This window comes from Bos taurus, chromosome 4 (genome assembly GCF_002263795.3).
Source record: "Bos taurus isolate L1 Dominette 01449 registration number 42190680 breed Hereford chromosome 4, ARS-UCD2.0, whole genome shotgun sequence".
Classification (NCBI taxonomy): domain Eukaryota; kingdom Metazoa; phylum Chordata; class Mammalia; order Artiodactyla; family Bovidae; genus Bos; species Bos taurus.
Genome location: NC_037331.1, coordinates 38,267,997 through 38,286,881, shown reverse-complemented (window position 1 = coordinate 38,286,881; position 18,885 = coordinate 38,267,997). Strand labels below are relative to the sequence as shown.

The 18,885-nt window shown below is 35.9% G+C and overlaps 1 protein-coding gene across 13 annotated transcripts in view; it reads right to left on the bottom strand.

Moving 5' to 3' along the window:
* Positions 1-18,885, bottom strand: part of CACNA2D1 (calcium voltage-gated channel auxiliary subunit alpha2delta 1) — a 519,970-nt gene that overhangs the window by 386,296 nt on the left and 114,789 nt on the right. The gene's annotated exons all lie outside the window — the stretch shown is intronic.

The window sequence follows — 18,885 nt, the reverse complement described above, 5'->3', positions numbered from 1 at the left end:
AGGATCTTTTTCCTCCTGACTGATAACACTAACATGCTATTAATTTTTTCTATAACTCAAATCTTCACACTGCCACCCTTAACACTAGTCTTGACAAAAAGAATATTTGTCGCCTTGTACATTATTTCCTTCTCATCATCTTAACTAGCTGGTTTTAATTTTCTTTCACTACAAAACTCACAGGCCAAGATTTGCTGTGATTACAGAAACCATGGTTTCCCTACCTTTTTCACTGAAAACATCCATTAAGTCTCTTTGCTCTATAGTTAAGCCCATGGTTCAGCGATAATTTCCAGAACAATACATTTAAAAATAACTCACCTGTAATTATCTAAAAAGCAACATCACTCACTGACACCATCGCTAAATAAACATAATTAATGAAATGTTTCAAAAATCATAATATTAGTATCACACCATGGAATTATACCGTGAAATACAGTAATTCCCCTACATATGAATGAACTCCCTTCTGAGAGCACGTTCATAAGTCCAATTTTCTCGTTAAGTCCAACAAAGTTAGCAAAGGTACCCAACTAACACAATTGGCTACATACTGCTGCTTTTACATTTGCTTTCAGATATCCTGGGCTTGAAATAAAGATACTGTACTACTGTATTATGCTGTAAAGTACACAAAAGCACAAACACCTAGAGAGGATGCATGCATGTAATGATGAATTTCACACATGTGAATTACTGTGATCAATCTCATGTGATTGATCATGAGAATGCACTTTAGCATCTTTGAAAGTTTGCATCTTGCAGGTTCATATGTAGGCTGTGCTGTGCTTAGTCCCTCAGTCATGTCCAACTCTTTGTGACCCCATGGACTGTAGCCTACCAGGCTCCTCCGTCCATTGAATTTTCCAGGCAAGAGTAATGGAGTAGGTTGCTGTTTCCTTCTCCAGGGGATCTTCCCAACCCAAGGATCAAACTTGGATCTCCCACATTGCTGGCAGACACTTTACCGTCTGAGCCACCCAGGAAGCCAAAACCATCCACCACTTTCATTTAATCATTTTATTCATGGGAACAGTGGGTGTCAGCCTCCAGAATGTAAGCGTGGAGAGACTTTAAGTCCCATTTCACATCGCTCAGGAGCAAACCACTGCCCAGAGCAGAAGGAAATGAAATTCTAATGTATCATAGTTACACAAAGGGAATCTGAGTGCCACTGTCTATCTGGGACCTCTCTTTGTTTCAGCAGGATGTGCTGAAATATTCATCGCAAAGCCCCTTGGGATGAACAAGTAAGGAGGCTGGAAATTAAGGATAATTATCTCTTCTAGGAGATGACCCTGGTATGAGTTCAAGGGGATCCCAATGCAGACTGAATGGCCAGTGGGAAGCAGAGATCCAGCTGAAGAATAATGGTGAAAACTATCTGGAAAGATTGACCAAGTTCTTAGTACCAATAACATTAATATCCATGTCAACAGAAACAGTAAATACACCAGATATCTTGTCATGTCAGTCTACCTTGTACCCAGAGGCCCAAGAAAAAAGTCAAGAAAATCAGAAAATACTGAAAGGGAGTTGAAACTCTGAATTAACTGAATATAAAACTGATCACAAGAGACTGTTTTAAACTGAAAAAGCTGAACCTTGAAATTGTGAGAATAATTTTTCCCCCATTCTGGGAGAAACAATGGCAGCTCAGTTAAGTTGTTGTTGGCAGTAAGTTAAGTTCCCCAAAGACAAACACAGTCAAATGTCTGCAGAGTAAATCAAAATATGTACATTTTGATAGCCCCTTCAATAGTTGTGCATTTACTTCCCTCCATTGGAACTTGTCCTGGACAAGCCATTAAAACCTCTGCCATCTTTCTGAGGGAAGTTTTCTCTTGGAAGTCCCTGATGAAACAGGAGTCAGAGGAGTTTCCTTACAAATGGGTGAGTGAGTGAGTGAGTAAGTGAGTGAAGTCGCTCAGTCGTGTCTGACTCTTTGCGACCCCGTGGACTGTAGCCCCCCAGATTCCTCCATCCATGGGATTCTGCAAGCAAGAATACTGGAGTGGGTTGCCATTTCCTTCTCCAGGGGATCTTCCCGACCCAGGGATCAAACCCAGGTCTCCCGCACTGCAAGCAGACGCTTTATCATCTGAACTGAAGGGTTTAGAGGCCGTCAAATGGACATGACCTATAAAGGCAATTTTGATGGTTTTACATAGAAATGACCTCTAATGGAAAAGAACACAAATGGGAACTATTTGAGATACATTTCTATGTTAAATGTAGTTTGCACATAATTCAGCATTTTAAATGAGCACTCTGCAACCGAGACCGAATATCAATCATCTCTTGAGGTTTTCTACTATGTACCAACATCAAATCTACATAGGAACAATGTTACTCCTGCTTTTCTCTTCTATATCAAATGTCCTGAAGCCTTTGTGTCTCTCTGGAGCAAGGCCGAGTTTCTAAAGGCACATTCCAGTATAAACATCATCGATGGGGTAGAGAAGGACCCGGTCAGTCACATTGTACAGTCTCAGGGCCAGATGGCTGGAGTAGAGGAATCCGCCTCCTCCTGCATAAGACGGGTAGACGCCAGTGTAAACAACTTTCGGGATGTAGTACTTGAGTTTCTTATCCCAATGAGGTCCAGCATTATACAAATGGGTAGCAATATTTTAATGTAAGATCTTGCCATTGGCCCCTGCCTAATAGCATCAGGACATATCAGACCTATGCTAAAAACAAAGGAGAAAAGGAAAGATATATTCATTTGAATGCAGAGTTCCAAAGAACAGCAAGGAGATAAGAAAGCCTTCCTCAGTGATCAATGAAAAGAAATAGAGGAAAACAACAGAATGGGAAAGACCAGAGATCTCTTCAAGAAAATTAGAGATACAAAGGGAACATTTCATGCAAAGATGGGCGCAATAAAGGACAGAAATGGTATGAACCTACAGAAGTAGAAAATATTAAGAGGTGACAACAATACACAGAACGATACAAAAAAGATCTTCATGACCCAGATAATCACAATGTTGTTATCACTCATCTAGAGCAAGACATTCTGGAATGAGAAGTCAAGTGGCCTTAGGAAGCATCACTATGAACAAATCTAGTGGAAGTGATAGAATCCCAGTTGAGCTATTTCAAATTGTAAAAGATGATGCTATTAAAGTGATGCACTCAATATGCCAGCAAATTTGGAAAACTCAGCAGTGGCCACAGGACTGAAAGAGATCAGTTTTCATTCCAATCCCAAAGAAAGGCAATACCAAAGAATGTTCAATGTACCACACAATTGCACTCATCTCACACGCTAACAAAGTAATGCTCAAAATTCTCCAAGCCAGGCTTCAACAGTACATGAACTGTGAACTTCCAGATGTTCAAGCTGGATTTAGAAAAGACAGAGGAACCAGAGATCAAATTGCCAACATCCACTGGATCAACTGAAAAACAAGAGAGTTCTCTAAAAACATCTACTTCTGCTTTACTGACTAAACCAAAGCTTTTGACCATGTAGATCACAACGAACTGTGGAAAATTCTTCAAGAGATGGGAATGCCACACCACCTTGCCTGCCTCCTGAGAAATTTGTATCCAGGTCAAGAAGCAACAGTTAGAACCAGACATGGAACAACAGACTGGTACCAAATTGGAAAAGGAGTACGTCAAGGCTATATATTGTCACCCTGTTTATTTAACTTATATGCACAGTACATCATGTGAAATGCTGGGCTGGATGAAGCACAAGCTGGAATCAAGACTGACAGGAGAAATATCAGTAACCTCAGATATGTAGATGACACCACCCTTATGGCAGAAAGTGAAGAGGAACTAAAGAACCTCTTGATGAAAATGAAAGAGAAGAGTGAAAAGGTTGGCTTAAAACTCAACATTTAAAAAATGAAGATCATGACATCTGGTCCCATCACTTCATGGGAAATAGATGGGGAAACAGTGGAAACAGTGTCAGACTTTATTTTCTTGGGCTCCAAAATCACTGCAGATGGTGATTGCAGCCATGAAATTAAAAGATGCTTGCTGCTTGGAAGAAAAGCTATGACCAACCTAGACAGCATATTAAAACCACAGATATTACTTTGCCAACAAAGGTCCATCTAGTCAAGGCTATGGTTTTTCCAGTAGCCATGAATGGATGTGAGAGCTGGACCACAAAGAAAGCTGAGCGCTGAAGAACTGAGGCTTGAACTGTGGTGTTGGAGAAGACTCTTGAGAGTCCCTTGGACTGCAAGGAGATCCAACCAGTCCATCCTAAAGGAGATCAGTTCTCAGTGTTTATTGGAAGGACTGATGGTGAAGCTGAAACTCCAATCTTTGGCCACCTGATGCAAAGAGCTGACTCTTTTGAAAAGACCCTGATGCTGGGAAAGATTGAAGACAGGAGGAGAAGAGGATGACAGAGGATGAGATGGTTGATGGCATCACTGACTCGTTGGACATGAGTTTGAGCAACCTCCAGGAGTCGGTCATGGACAGGGAAGCCTGGTGTGCTGAAGTCCATGGGGTCGCAAAGAGTAAGACACAACTGAGCGACTGAATTGAACTGATATTGGACCTGGAAGCAGCTAATTCCTGAATTAATAATCTGTGAGGAATCAGATAGAAAAGATCTACATGAACAAGGATAATATATTGAAGAAATCAAGTTTTCTCCACATAGAATGACAGATGGATCAAAGTTAAAAGCAGTAGCAAAAGTGAAAAGACTAGCAGGAGAAAAACAGTCTTCAAATACTATTAGTGCGATAAATGATGGCTATGGTAGGTAGAGTAAGGACTTCCCAAAGATAAACACATCCTTATCCCTAGAACCTGTGAATATTTTGTTACATGGCAAAGAGGAATTAATTTTGTAGATGAAGTTTTGCTAATCAGTTGCATTTAAAGAGATTATCCTGGATTGTCCTGGAGAGTCCAATGTATTCACAAAGATCCTTAAAAAACAGAAGAGGAAAACGCAACCATGCAAGAGAAAACCAAATGGATGATAATGTGAGAAGAAATTATCATGTGTTGCTGGCTTTGAAGGGGGAGGAAAATGGGCCATGAGGCAAGGAAAGGACTTCTAATCCACAGCACTGTAAGATAATAAATGTGTTACGTCAATAAATTTAGAGTAATTTGTCACACTCAGAATAGAAAACTAACACAAGGAGTTAGCAGTGGAGACAATGCTAATACTCAGCCTCAGGGGATGTCTTGGCTCTAGACCTTCCCTTCCACTGCCCAAACTATCTTCCAAACGCCTTAAATTCTTGCTGAAACCCACTCTTCCTGAGTTCACTTACATGTGGTACCATTACATTTCTTTTACATGTAGTCCTACAATAAATTCCCCAAGTGATTCACTCTATAAAAACTAAAAACGCTAAGGAGTATTTTTCTAAGTTGCGATTAACATTGTTTATTAAATACTCTTTGAATGTCCATTTTCATTAGTCATCAGACTCTCTTCACTGAAATGAAAAAATAAGCTCTATTGTGAGAAATGTACAATTTCCATTAGACTTTATGAAATAATGAAGCTATCTCAGGACTCACATTATAGCCTGGATAATTGTTTAGGAGCCTGAAAAGAAATATTAGAAAGAGGAGCTAAAAATATAAAGAATAGATGGCATACACTGTACAAAAATATATATGAATTAGGTGAATAAATATGATTCTACCTCATAATAATGAAAGGTGGCGTAAGAGAAAAAGAATATACACCTCACCATCACTCCAATTTCACTATCTTTATTAACTAAATTCATATATCTTCACTACTGATGCAGGCAGGAAAAGAGGTTTACTACCCCCTCGATGGCTTTAGATAATCATAAAATCAATTTCATTTACTTTTAGTTGAATTCTGCAGTTTGGGATTTTTTTTTTTTTTCCTTTGTAATAGTGTTCTGTGGGCTTCTGAATTACTTGTTTCCTAACAACTTAAGAATGTCTTGTTTCTTAAAAGATGCAGTAACACGAAAGTATGATATATATATATTTTTTTCTTGGTCACTTTCAAGGATGAAAGTTCCCTTGAGAAATTTTTACAATTCAAAGGTACAGTCTTCCTTTAAATTTATTATAAATCTCATCATCATCTAAGCTGGCCAGCAGAGAGAGACATTAAGATATGTGAAGAGTCCTTCATCTAAGGTAAAGAGTAACTACTAACACCAAATCTGAATTGATGTTGGAATATATTTTATCAAAAAACAAAACAAAACAAAACAAAACCTTCCTTCCTCCGTTGAAAGCTAGCTGAATTTTAAAAGGTGAAATTTGCCATAAAAAATATGAAGTATTTCCTAAATAACCCCCTAAACTATTCAAACTCTTCCCTCTTGATTTAAAAAGCAAATAATGCAATCTCAAACAAAAGTCAAGCTTTTAAAATGTGTTGTATCAGCTAACACAATTGGGTAAAAAAATGAATAACAACATCAATTGTATATTAATCCAATAGAATTTGTGTAAATTTATGAAGATATAAGCATTCATAAGATGAAAGAATATGTTAATATCATTAAAAGAATCAGATTTGATTGTCTACAACTTCATTTTAAGTAAATTACAGTTCCTTTTTTCTTTTAATAACCTAGTTTTTTGAGATAGGATACTGCCTTTGAAATTTTTACAGCTTCAGTTCTCTGTATTTTTGCTCCCTTTGAGCATATGCAAACATCATTAACATGTAAGTATCATGTTTATTATGTATTTCCTACTTCTCTTAATCACATTGTTAGTATTAAGAGGGCAGATTTTTGTCCATTTTGTTCACTGGTTCAGCCCAGCTCATGTATAGTGCCTGGCATGTAGCAGGCACTCAATAAATACCGATGACATGAATCAGTGAATGGACACTGATACTGCCACTACGTCAGGCTTTTCTAGCAATGTAAATGCTTATTTAACAAAGTCTTCCTTATATTTTAAAAATGCATATCTATTTTGAACCCCCCAAAAAGGCTACATAAGGTGTTTTGCAGTTATATAATGAAATAAAAACACCTAAATGATAATTAGATTCTAATAATAAATACACAAATAAGGTATTGATCAATATGAGGAAGAATATTATTACAGTTTCACTGAAGAGGTACAGAAAATGTGGCTATCAGAATTCAAAGAAAAGATTACATGGGTTGTGACAGTCAAAAGATGGTATTACAGCCATGTTTTAGAGGAAATATGTATTAATAGGAGAGAAAGATATCCGAATGAATGTGATATAAGGAATTATTGAACAATACTGAAAGGCAAACTGGAACACTATGATGAAAAGCTTTAAAATTCAAGATATTGGTTTGTCTTTTACTGTGTAGTCAAGTCCAAGCTATTTTAAACTGACTCCTAGAACGTCTAGTGCCTATTATAACAATTCATATATAGGAAGAATTTAAAATATAACATAGGCTTGTTTATTATAAACATGATCCAAATATATATACATACGTATGTATAAACATATTTACACATGTTAATCATGTACATATACACACATATGCATAAATACACATATACAATATGTCATGTTCTCACTTCTACAGTGCATGTTTTTCCTGTCATAATTACATCAAACAGGCATTCTAAAATAAGACACCAGAGTTTGATAATATTTTCCCTACTTCCCCTATTCGTTCCATTTGATATGACACAGCATCTTAGCTGGGACAGGATCACATTTCAACTGGGACAGTATTTTGAGGAAGAATATTAAGAAAGAAGTCAAAATTAGTGACTCTTCCACAGCATACACTTTCTTGCCCTAATTCCTAGTCTTCCACAGCATATACTCCTTCTTGCCCTAATTCCTAGTCACAAGAATTTTATGGTGACACTTTTGAGCAATATATTTAAAAATGTAAGAAAGAACAGAACAAGTGACAACCATAAATATGCCTGTTCACTTTCTCCATACTACACATAGGAAATCGGTGATTATTTTTAACAAAAAATACAAGTGAAATACGAGGGGTCATTTCTGGAATAAGGAAAACAACTCTAACAAAGACTAAGATGAGCATGAAAAAAATCCAGATCAAGAATTCTTCAGTTTTTAGGTTGGAAACATCGCCCACATATGGTAAGTTTTAAGTTTCTCTTAGAATACTTAAAATTAAAACAAGAAAAATATTAAGATATGTATAAAACCTACCTACTTAGTTTTCTGTTTGGTTTTAATTCCAGAAATAACTTATTAAACTATTCTGTTTCCCTTTGAATATCTGAAGCTATATATGAATTGTGTATGTGTTTTGACCAGAAAATTCATATGTAATTAAAAGAGGTAATATTAGATTTTATAAAAACTAAATTAAAAAAATAATTAACCATAGGCTGAGTGAGAGGCTCTTTTAATGTCCCTAACCTCAAACGACCTAAATTCATTTCACTGCCAACAAAAGAATTTTGAAGAGGAGCAGAGTTTAATTCGCCCTTAACCACAATACTTTATTAACAAACAGCTTTTGGAAAGTAAAACTGCTAGCCAGAGATGCTGAGATCCAATTTTTACAACTGTATATTCTTTTAAAGAATTCTGGGAGCTTTATCCTTGCCTTAAATTCTTAAGTCCTTCTAGAGCGGTTTTGCTCTAGAAGCACTGCACTGTGGACATTTTTACTAAATAAGTCTGTTGTGGGGTGGCGTCCTGTGTATTATGGGATGCTTAGCAGCATCCTCAGTCTCCACACTAGATGCCTATAGCACTCACCCCTCCCCCGCCCCTGGCTGTGACAATCACAAATGTTTCCAAGCACTGACAAATGTCCCCTGGGGGACAAAACTGCCCCTGGCTGAGAACCACTGCTCTAGATATAAAGACATTAATGACAGACGTCTTTGGGGGGGGGAAAGTAGCAGCAGTAGCTCCGTGTTGCATATTCAGAGTGTGCAGTAGTAAATCATCGTCTTTTATACCATTCATCTTCATTCTGGACAAGAAGTCAACACTTGGCTACAACACTTATGAGCGTTTAGTCTTCCTCTCTCTGTGCAGCTCATAGACAAGCAAAGAACACAACGACTATACATTACTCTCTAATTATTATTACCAAAGCATTTGATTGCTATTTGGAGAAACAATAACAAATCACTCATCCTTCAAGTACTAGCATAATTTAAAGTGTTAATTACTGATTGACAATGGAACAGATTTGTAAGGTAGAAAACATCTGTAATAATCCTTCACTGTTCGTGTGTGTGAAACAACAGTACTTAAAAATCTGTTAATAAAATATTGAAAGTCACTTTAAGATTAGAAATTCCCTTAGTGTATTCTGTAACTTTGAAAATGAATGTAATTAACTACAGTCTTAAAAAAAAAAAAATAGCTTCTTATTTTAAAATCTCCAGTAGTTGGGTAAAGGGGGTCCACAGTCTCTACTGATAATATAGTCTATAGTTAAATAGAGTTCTTTCTCCTAAGAGAAAAAAAGTGTTTCACCCCTAAAATCATAATAATCTCAGGTTGCTGACATGCAATGGTAACTGATTTAATTACAACACTTCATCATTGAGGGAATAGGGCAACTCTAAATAAAACCAGGACATATGAAACAAAAATAAATAGCCTTGTTCGAAAAGTAATTATATTATCTTTATAATCATTATACTGCCTTTATAAAGTAATTATAAATATATAAAATATATTGCTTTTACAAAGTAATACAAAGCTACTTTTTTTAAAGTAATAAGAATTTAACTTCTTCACAGCATCTACTATTGTTTCCACATTTCATGTTATTTTCCTTTTACCCCTGTAACATTTCTATAAGCAAGGGAGAATATTACTATCTGCCTCACTGGACAAGCAGGTAAAGAGAAAGCTAGCATCATGGTACTACTTAATAGAATCACCTAGAGTAGAAAAGAAGATTCCCCAATCCTGTTGTTGACTCTGCATCTTGCTGATTTCCTAGACACAATCACCAATGATTAATTACATTCTGATTCTAGAAAATATTTTATTTACATAAAGATGGCATGACCACAGTGTCAGAGCATCAGTCTGTTAGTCCCATAAGTAACTAATGAAAATAAATTTTTCACTTAAAACAGTTATGTAAATACTAACTTAATTAAGAGTTCTGAATGTTCAATATTTAGACACATTTCATATTTACATTTTTGAGAGCATATTAAAATATGAAGATATTAATGTCAACAAAATTTTAAATTATGAAATCATAACAGTGAATCAAAAGCCAGGAAATTCTATGATAATGCCTTTGCAGCCTGAGTCTACTTCAAGAATAAACTTCCAGGAAAAATTATTCAGTAAGTTTCTTAAATGTGTTTGCACATTCTAGCCTAACATGTTAAAAATCCAGACAAGATTTACTTTTAAGAAGTATGTCTTATAAAAACAATGTGACAAGCATCATTTCAACTCTCTTAGATAACAAGAGGAATACAATAGTCTCTGTCAACAAAAAGTTGGATTTCCCTAACATCCTTCATTATAAGACACAACACATTAGAACTGAAATAGAGGGAAAGTAGAGAAGAGTGTCCAATAATGGGGTAAAAATTTCAAAACGCACATATTGTTAAAACTAGAGGAAGAGCCACTGTACCTTACATTGACATAAGAGTCTGGAAGGCTTATAAAGCATCAAGTAAAGCTGCAAGAAAGACCTAACATTATATGTTGGGGAGAAATGCACAGGGAAGAATAGGTAGCCTGGAATTCCTGTGATGTTCAAAGGCTTAAACACCTCTCCTTTGAGCCATGAGGAGCAGAAGACGCAGAGCAAGTCAGCCTTTACTGTTCCTGGGCCCCAGAGCTAGGACTAGGGTGAGGCAATAAATTTCAGGAGCTGCTCACTCACTCTGAAAATCGTACAAGCGTTAGACTCTCAGGATGAGTGAGCCTCCCTAAATTCCCCACCCTCAGTGCATCGTGTGCCTCATCTTGTTCCAGATTCTGCAAATCTCCCATCCCTACCCAGTCCCTGCCAGAAAAGACAGACATTCTCGGTATGAGGAGAAACTCTACCTCTTCCAAAATGCAGCCTTCACACCTGCTTTCTAATACCAAATATGTTCTATTCAGGGATTAAAGTGAGTAAACAAAGACTTAAATAAGCAAGTGTAAGTGATAACTATCAATCCCTTCCTTTTGTAATAAAGAGGAGGGAATAAGAAAGCCTTGGACTCCTAAAGGCAAAAGAAGAGGTGTGAAGAGAATAGTGCACAAAGGAGACAACAAAGCTCCTGGATGGCTGTAGTTGACATTACTACTGGGGTTTGCTTTCCCAGGGTAGGGGCATCAAGTGCAGCAACGGAGCATTTCTGACAGATAGCAGACTTAGCTTTCCTTTTAATATAATTTTTTGTGGATTCAGAATGGCATTTTATAAAATCAACAATGGTTTCTAATCAATTTATTATTAGAAATCTTTTAAATAAACCAAAATTTATTGTTATAGAGCCAATTCATTTAGAATATCTGATCATTTAGATATTGGTTGAAATTTAGCTACAATTTTATCATTAAATGTTTTCTCAAATGAAATTCATTATTAAATTTATTACATATTAAGTATTACTAAATTATATTATATTTAATATTTTAATTTTAAAAATATTAAATTTAATATCTTAATTTTTAATATATACTATAATTAACTATAGTATTAAATTATATATTACACAATGTTGAATGCTATTAAAGTATTAAATGAAAAAATGGTTGCTAGAGAATGTTTTATAAACTTTGTTTCCAAATATATTAAGACAAAGAATATGCAAAGAATATTAAGACTTTAATTTTTTAAATGTCATCTATTTATTAATATATGATTATCAGCTTCATTTGCCAGCATGATAGTAAAAAGTTTGTGTTTGTGTGTCTGTATATGAGTTTAAAAGTTATAAAATGTCTTTACTGAAAGAAATTAGAAAACACATAAACAAATGGAAAGATACCCTGTGTACATGGAAGAATTAATATTGTTAAAATGGCTACAGCACTGTGAAATGGAGTATTTCCTGTCAAATCAGTAAACAAGGATATCACAGCCATCAGGGATTCCAGCCCTCCAAATGTGAGTTTCTGAGCCCAGGAAGAACAATGCCATTGAGCTGCCACCACTGCTTACAATAAGCAAGGAACTAAGGATAGATATAATAAAATCAAAGAATGCTGACCCTAGATAGATGAGATACATATGAAAGGAATGATTTCAGTAAGCCCAGACTCTTGTGTCTTCTCATACACAGAAAAGCACTAAATTCCTTAACTTGAGATATCCGGTTTTCCTTAATTAACAGTAATCTTTTAATGGTCAAACTACCTGTTTTGTTACAAGCCCATCTTTGCATCAAATGTTCCTTTGGTATCTCTGATTTTCTTGAAGAGATCTCTAGTCTTTCCCATTCTGTTGTTTTCCTCTATTTCTTTGCACTGATCGCTGAAGAAGGCTTTCTTATCTCTTCTTGCTATTCTTTGGAACTCTGCATTCAGATGTTTATATCTTTCCTTTTCTCCTTTGCTTTTCACTTCTCTTCTTTTCACAGCTATTTGTAAGGCCTCCCCAGACAGCCATTTTGCTTTTTTGCATTTCTTTTCCATGGGGATGGTCTTGATCCCTGTCTCCTGTACAATGTCATGAACCTCATTCCATAGTTCAGATAAAATAGACTTGGAAATAAAGGCCATTAAAAGAGACAAAGAAGAACACTATATAATGATCAAAGCTCAATCCAAGAAGAAGATATAACAATTATAAATATATACACATCCAACATAGGAGCACCACAATATGTAAGGCAAATGCTAACAAGTATGAAAGGGGACATTAACAGTAACACAATAATAATGGAGACTGTAATACCCTACTCACACCTATGGATAGATCAACCAAACAGAAAATTAGCAAGGAAACACAAACTGTAAATGATACAATAGACCAGTTACACCTAATTGATATCCATAGGACATTTCACCCTAAAACAATAAATTTCACCTTTTTCTCAAGTGCCCATGGAACCTTATCCAGGATAGATCACATCCTGGACTATAAATCTAGTTTTGGTAAATTCAAAAAAACTGAAATCATCTCAAGCATCTTTTCTGATCACAATGTGGTAAGATTAGATGTCAACTACAGGAAAAAAAATTTAAAAATACAAACATGTGAAGGCTAAACAACATACTTCTGAATAACCAACAAATCACAGAAGAAATCTAAAAAGAAATCAAAATATGAATAGAAATGAATGAAAATGAAAATACAACAACCCAAAACCTATGGGGTTCGGTAAAAGCAGTACTAAGGGGAAAGTTCATAGCAATACAAGCCTACCTCAAGAAACAGGAGAAAAGTCAAATAAATCACAAACTCTACACCTAAAGCAACTAGAAAAGTAGAAATGAAGCACCCCAGGTTAGAAGAAGGAAAGAAATCATAAAAATTAGGGCAGAAATAAATGCAAAAGAAACAAAAGAGACCATAGTAAAAATCAACAAAGCCAAAAGCTGGTTCTTTGAGAAGATAAATAACATAGACAAACCATTAGCCAGACTCATCAAGAAAAAATGGGAGAAGAATCAAATCAATAAAATTAGAAATGAAAGTGGAGAAATCACAACAGACAACACAGAAATACAAAGGATCATAAGAGACTACTATCAGCAACTATATGCCAATAAAATGGACAACTTGGAAGAAATGGACCAATTCTTAGAAAAGTATAACTTTTCAAACTGAACCAGGAAGAAATAGAAAATCTTAACAGACCCATCACAGCACAGAAATCAAAAGTGCAATCAGAAATCTTCCAACAAACAAAAGTGCAGGACCAGACGGCTTCACAGCTGAATTCTACCAAAAATTTAGAGAACAACTAACACCTATCCTACTCAAACTCTTCCAAAAATTGCAGAGGAAGGTAAACTTCCAAACTCATTCTATGAGGCCACCATCACCCTAATACTAAACCAGAAAAGGTGCCACAAAAAAAAAAGAAAACAGGCCAATATCACTGATGGACATAGATGCAAAAACCCTTAACAAAATTCTAGCTAACAGAATCCAACATGTTAAAAAGATCATACATCATGACCAAGTGGGCTTTATCTCAGGGATGCAAAGATTCTTCAATATTCACAAATCAATCACTGTGATACACCACATCAACAAATTGAAAGACAAAAACCATTTGATTATCTCAATAGATGCAGAGAAAGCCTTTGACAAAATTCAACATCCATTTATGATAAAAACCCTCCAAAAAGCAGGCATAGAAGGAACATACCTCAATATAATAAAAGCCATATATGACAAACCCACAGCAAACATTATCCTCACTGGTGAAAAATTGAAAGCATTTCCCCTAAAGTCAGGAACAAGACAAGGGTGCCCACTCTCACCACTACTATTCAACCTAGTTTTGGAAGTTTAACCCACAGCAATAAGAAAAGAAAAAGAAATCAAAGGAATCCAGATTGGAAAAGAAGAAGTAAAACTCTCACTGTTTGCAGATGACATGATCCTCTACATAGAAACACCAGGCTCCTCCGTCATGGGGTTTTCTAGGCAAGAGTACTGGAGTGGGTTGCCATTTCCTTCTCCAGGGAATCTTCCCGAGCCAGGGATTGAACCCAGGTCTCCTGCATTGTAGATAGATGCTTTACCATCTGAGCCACCAGGGAAGTCCTACATAGAAAACCCTAAAGACTCCACCTGAAAAGGGAATCCTCTTACACTGCTGGTAGGAATGCAAACTAGTACAGCCACTATGGAGAACAGTGTGGAAATTCCTTAAGAAACTGGAAATAGAACTGCCATACAACCCAGCAATCCCACTGCTGGGCATGCACACCAAGGAAACCAGAATTGAAGGAGACATGTGTGCCCCAATGTTCACTGCAGTACTGTTTACAATAGCCAGGACTTGGAAGCAACCTAGATGTCCATCGGCAGATGAATGGATAAGAAAGCAGTGTTACATATACACAATGGAATATTACTCAGCTATTAAAAAGAATGCATTTGAATCAGTTCTAATGAGGTGGATGAGACTGGAGCCTATTATACAGAACGAAGTCAGAAAGAAAACCACCAATACAGTATATTAATGCATATATATGGAATTTAGAAAGATGGTAACGATGACCCTATATGCGAGACAGCGAAAGAGACACAGACGTAAAGAACAGACTTTTGGACTCTGTGGGAGAAGGGGAGGATGGGATGATTTGAGAGAATAGCATTGAAACATATATATTATCATATGTGAAACAGATCACCAGTCCAGGGTGCTCAGGGCTGGTGCACTGGGATGGGGAGGGAGGTGAGAGGGAGGTTCAGGATGGGGAACACATGTACACCCATGGCTGATACATGTGAATGTATGACAAAAACCACCACAATATTGAAAAGTAATTAGCCTCCAATTAAAATAAATTTTTTAAAAATGAGGACAGAATAGTATGCTAAATCTTTCTTCATAAATGTATCAGTTCAGTTCAGTCACTCAGTTGTGTCTGACTCTTTGTGACCCCATGAATCACAGCACGCCAGGCCTCCCTGTCAAATAATTTTGTAAATGCATAAAGTTCCCATGTAATGTTGTATGCAGGATAAAATTTGAGACTGTATTATATTTTACATAAAATGATCTTAAAGAAAAAAAAATACCATCTGTTTCATAATCTGGGAGTCTTTATTTTTCCTTCATCTACAATTTTATTCTTAATTATGTTTAAATATACATACATATTCCATTTTGTATTAGCAGGTGTTTAATACATTTTTAGATATAGTTCTTCAAATAACGATACATTATCAGTGAAAGACTACTAGTTATCCTCCACTGTTCGTTCTCATCTTCCATTGTTATAGAGGAGATATATGACCACTCAGCTAAAGATTTCACTGTTCCGACTTCTTTTCAGTAAGATATGGCCCTGACAGTAAGTTCTGACCACTTGAATGGAAGCAAATATGACTGTGTACCTGCTTTCCTAGTCTCTCTCCTTTGCATGAAGTCTGGGAAATAAGGGCAACTAGAAGGATCACCTTAGACCCAGGAAGGAAGCCATATACTGAGGATGGCAGAGCCACTCTGTTGACCCTACACTGCTCACCTCCAGACTGTTATATGAGAGGAAAACATATGGTTAACTTATCTCTTTGCTACATTAGTTCCATCTGTATCTCCAACTAATACAATATTATATCCTTATTTAATAAAACGAATGACATTTGTTGAGTTCTGATTACAGGTCAATGAATATTTTATATGGATTATGTCAACTATTGGAGAAGGAAGTGGCAACCCACTCCACTATCTCAACAATTCCATGAGGTTAAACATCTTGGGTAGATCACAAAGCTATATTAACTGAAAGAACCACAAGGTATAACAGTCTTAAAATGATATTTAAAAGAATATGTTATAACATTATATAAAAACATAATTAACTGTATTTCTTTCAGCTGAATGACCATGAAGACAAGAAAAACTTTCTGTACCATTCTTAGCAATTCTTTCAATGGATATACATACAAAGCCACTTCCATGCACACCACAATAATGGAAGTTTTTAAAATTATACATGTAAGTTTTGGTCTTAGAATTTCCTTCTGCATTTTTCTTTTTTATTTGGATATTTGGATATTTGGTGGCAAAGCTTTGACTTCTCCTTTATATTTTTTATAAAAAGAGCAGTGGAATAAGAAGACATATTAACCTTGTACCTAACTGGGGATCTGCTCACTTTCTCAAAATACATGTGGCAATATAAAAACATAAAATATTAACATATATTCTAAAGCATAACAAGACTCTCTTCACTGTTGGAATTACATTCCAACAGTGTATAACCTAGAAAAAAACTTTAACCTTGCAAACAATTTCTTTCTTCATATCAAAGATGATGATATTCATTTCACAAGGTTGTCCTAAAGATTAATAAAATAATGGGTGAAAAGAGCTCAGGACAGTACTTGAACTAATTTAGAAAGAAAAAATAATGTAGCCTTTTAGTTGTATTTAAAAGGTTCTAATATTATATTAAGAAAAAGTGTAATACATTTATCTCTCTTATTTTTTTCCTCAATTATTTAATCTACTTTTGTGGATAATCATATGCAATTGAAGGACATATGTATTCTTCCAATATATTATTAGAAATGGAAAAATCCAATAAAAGATATCTTAGAAGTTGAAAGCATCAGGGAGAGCAGTTTTATGTAGGCCTATTCACTGTGATCTTTAACCGAACTTAGGTAGTATCAGGGCTTCCCAGGAGGCACTAGTGGTAAAGAATCCTGCCAATGCACGAGACTCAAGAAACATGGATTCAATCCCTGGGTTGGAAAGACCCCCTGGACATGGGCATGGCAACCCACTCCATTACTCTGGCCTGGAGAATCCAATGGACAGAGAAGCCTGGCAGGGTACAGCCCATGGGCTCACAAAGAGTTAAACATGACTGAAGCTACTTAGCATGCACGTACATGCAGGCAGGCACCTGGCAAAGTCTCTAACTTTTAAAAGTTAAAGTTCTGCATTTATTCAATACTATTTATCAATCTTCTCTGAGCTAATATTTCATGATACCATAAAGTAATCTTTATAAAATTGCAAAAATATCCTGTTTAGATATGTTCACTCACTGAGGTTGAGCCTGCAGGTAAAAAGCAAGATGTGTCCTGTGAAGTCAGTAAAAACTAAATTTGATAATTTTGGAAGATCCATCATTTTAAAATATTGAATTTCAACCCATAAACCTGCTAAATTCTTCTATTTATTCAACTTTTGTCCTCAGCATGCACCTAACACCCCCGGTCTCAGCACAAATTTCATTCTCAACTCTGGTGTCCTTCAGCTAGTCTGTGCTTTGAGTTCCTGTGGCCAAAAAAAAAATGCACCTCTTTTGTCCCCATCACGTACCTTCTCTCTGGATGAAAGGGAAGAGGCATATAGACTCATTCATTTACCTTCTTGTCCCCTAATACTTAAATTTCAATAGTAAAGTTTGCTCTTTCCCTCCCTGTTACATACATATGATTCTTTTATCTGTATTTTCCCTGTGACTATAATAAGGTACATGTCTTATAAAAGCAACATTGTAAGGATTTTATTCCATCCTGTCAATTCTCTTTCGTTATCCTAATTCAGACAAGGCCATTTCCTCATTCATCAGTATTCACACTCTTCTTAGTAACCCACACCTCATAAAGCATAATGGAAATGAGACGACACTTATTGTTTCCCTTATAGATTCATTGAAAACTGCAGATTTGGTAAGAGAGGGTCCACATATTAACACCAGAAGTAAAAAAGAGGTCAGTCAAGAAGCTGGTTTTTGAGGCTGGAGAAACACTGCAGGAGTGAAGGAGAGCTCCCAAGAGCAGCTTATTTTTAATTTTATTTTGTCATGAAATCTTTAACCAGAATCTGTCAATTCTCATTTATTTTTTCTTATTCCACTAACACCATGACTTTCATAGAGGCTTACTTATTACCCACCACACTTTCATATTTCAATTTATTCTCCCACAGAGAATCACTGCAGTTCCCAAACATCAGCTTACAATAGCTTTCAGGCATCTTTGCACCTTCAAAAATGGAGATTTTTGATTACTAGGTTGTCAGTTCTCTGAGGAGAGGAACTATCTCCCCATAAACCCTTGGTAGCCTGCACAGTGCCTGGGATATAGCATGTGTTCGATAAGTATTCATTAGAATTAAGTGTGATAATTGTTATTAACAAAGAACACATCATTTCAAAGCATATTCCTATGTCATCTCACAGATATTTAAGTTTACTCAAGATATTCAGTTTGAAAACTACAATTGTTTTACAAAGAAATTCTGGAATAATATATTGAAGTATATGCTTAGCATGTTTTCCTTGTGAATTCCTAGTAATTCACAAGGTAACCAACCATT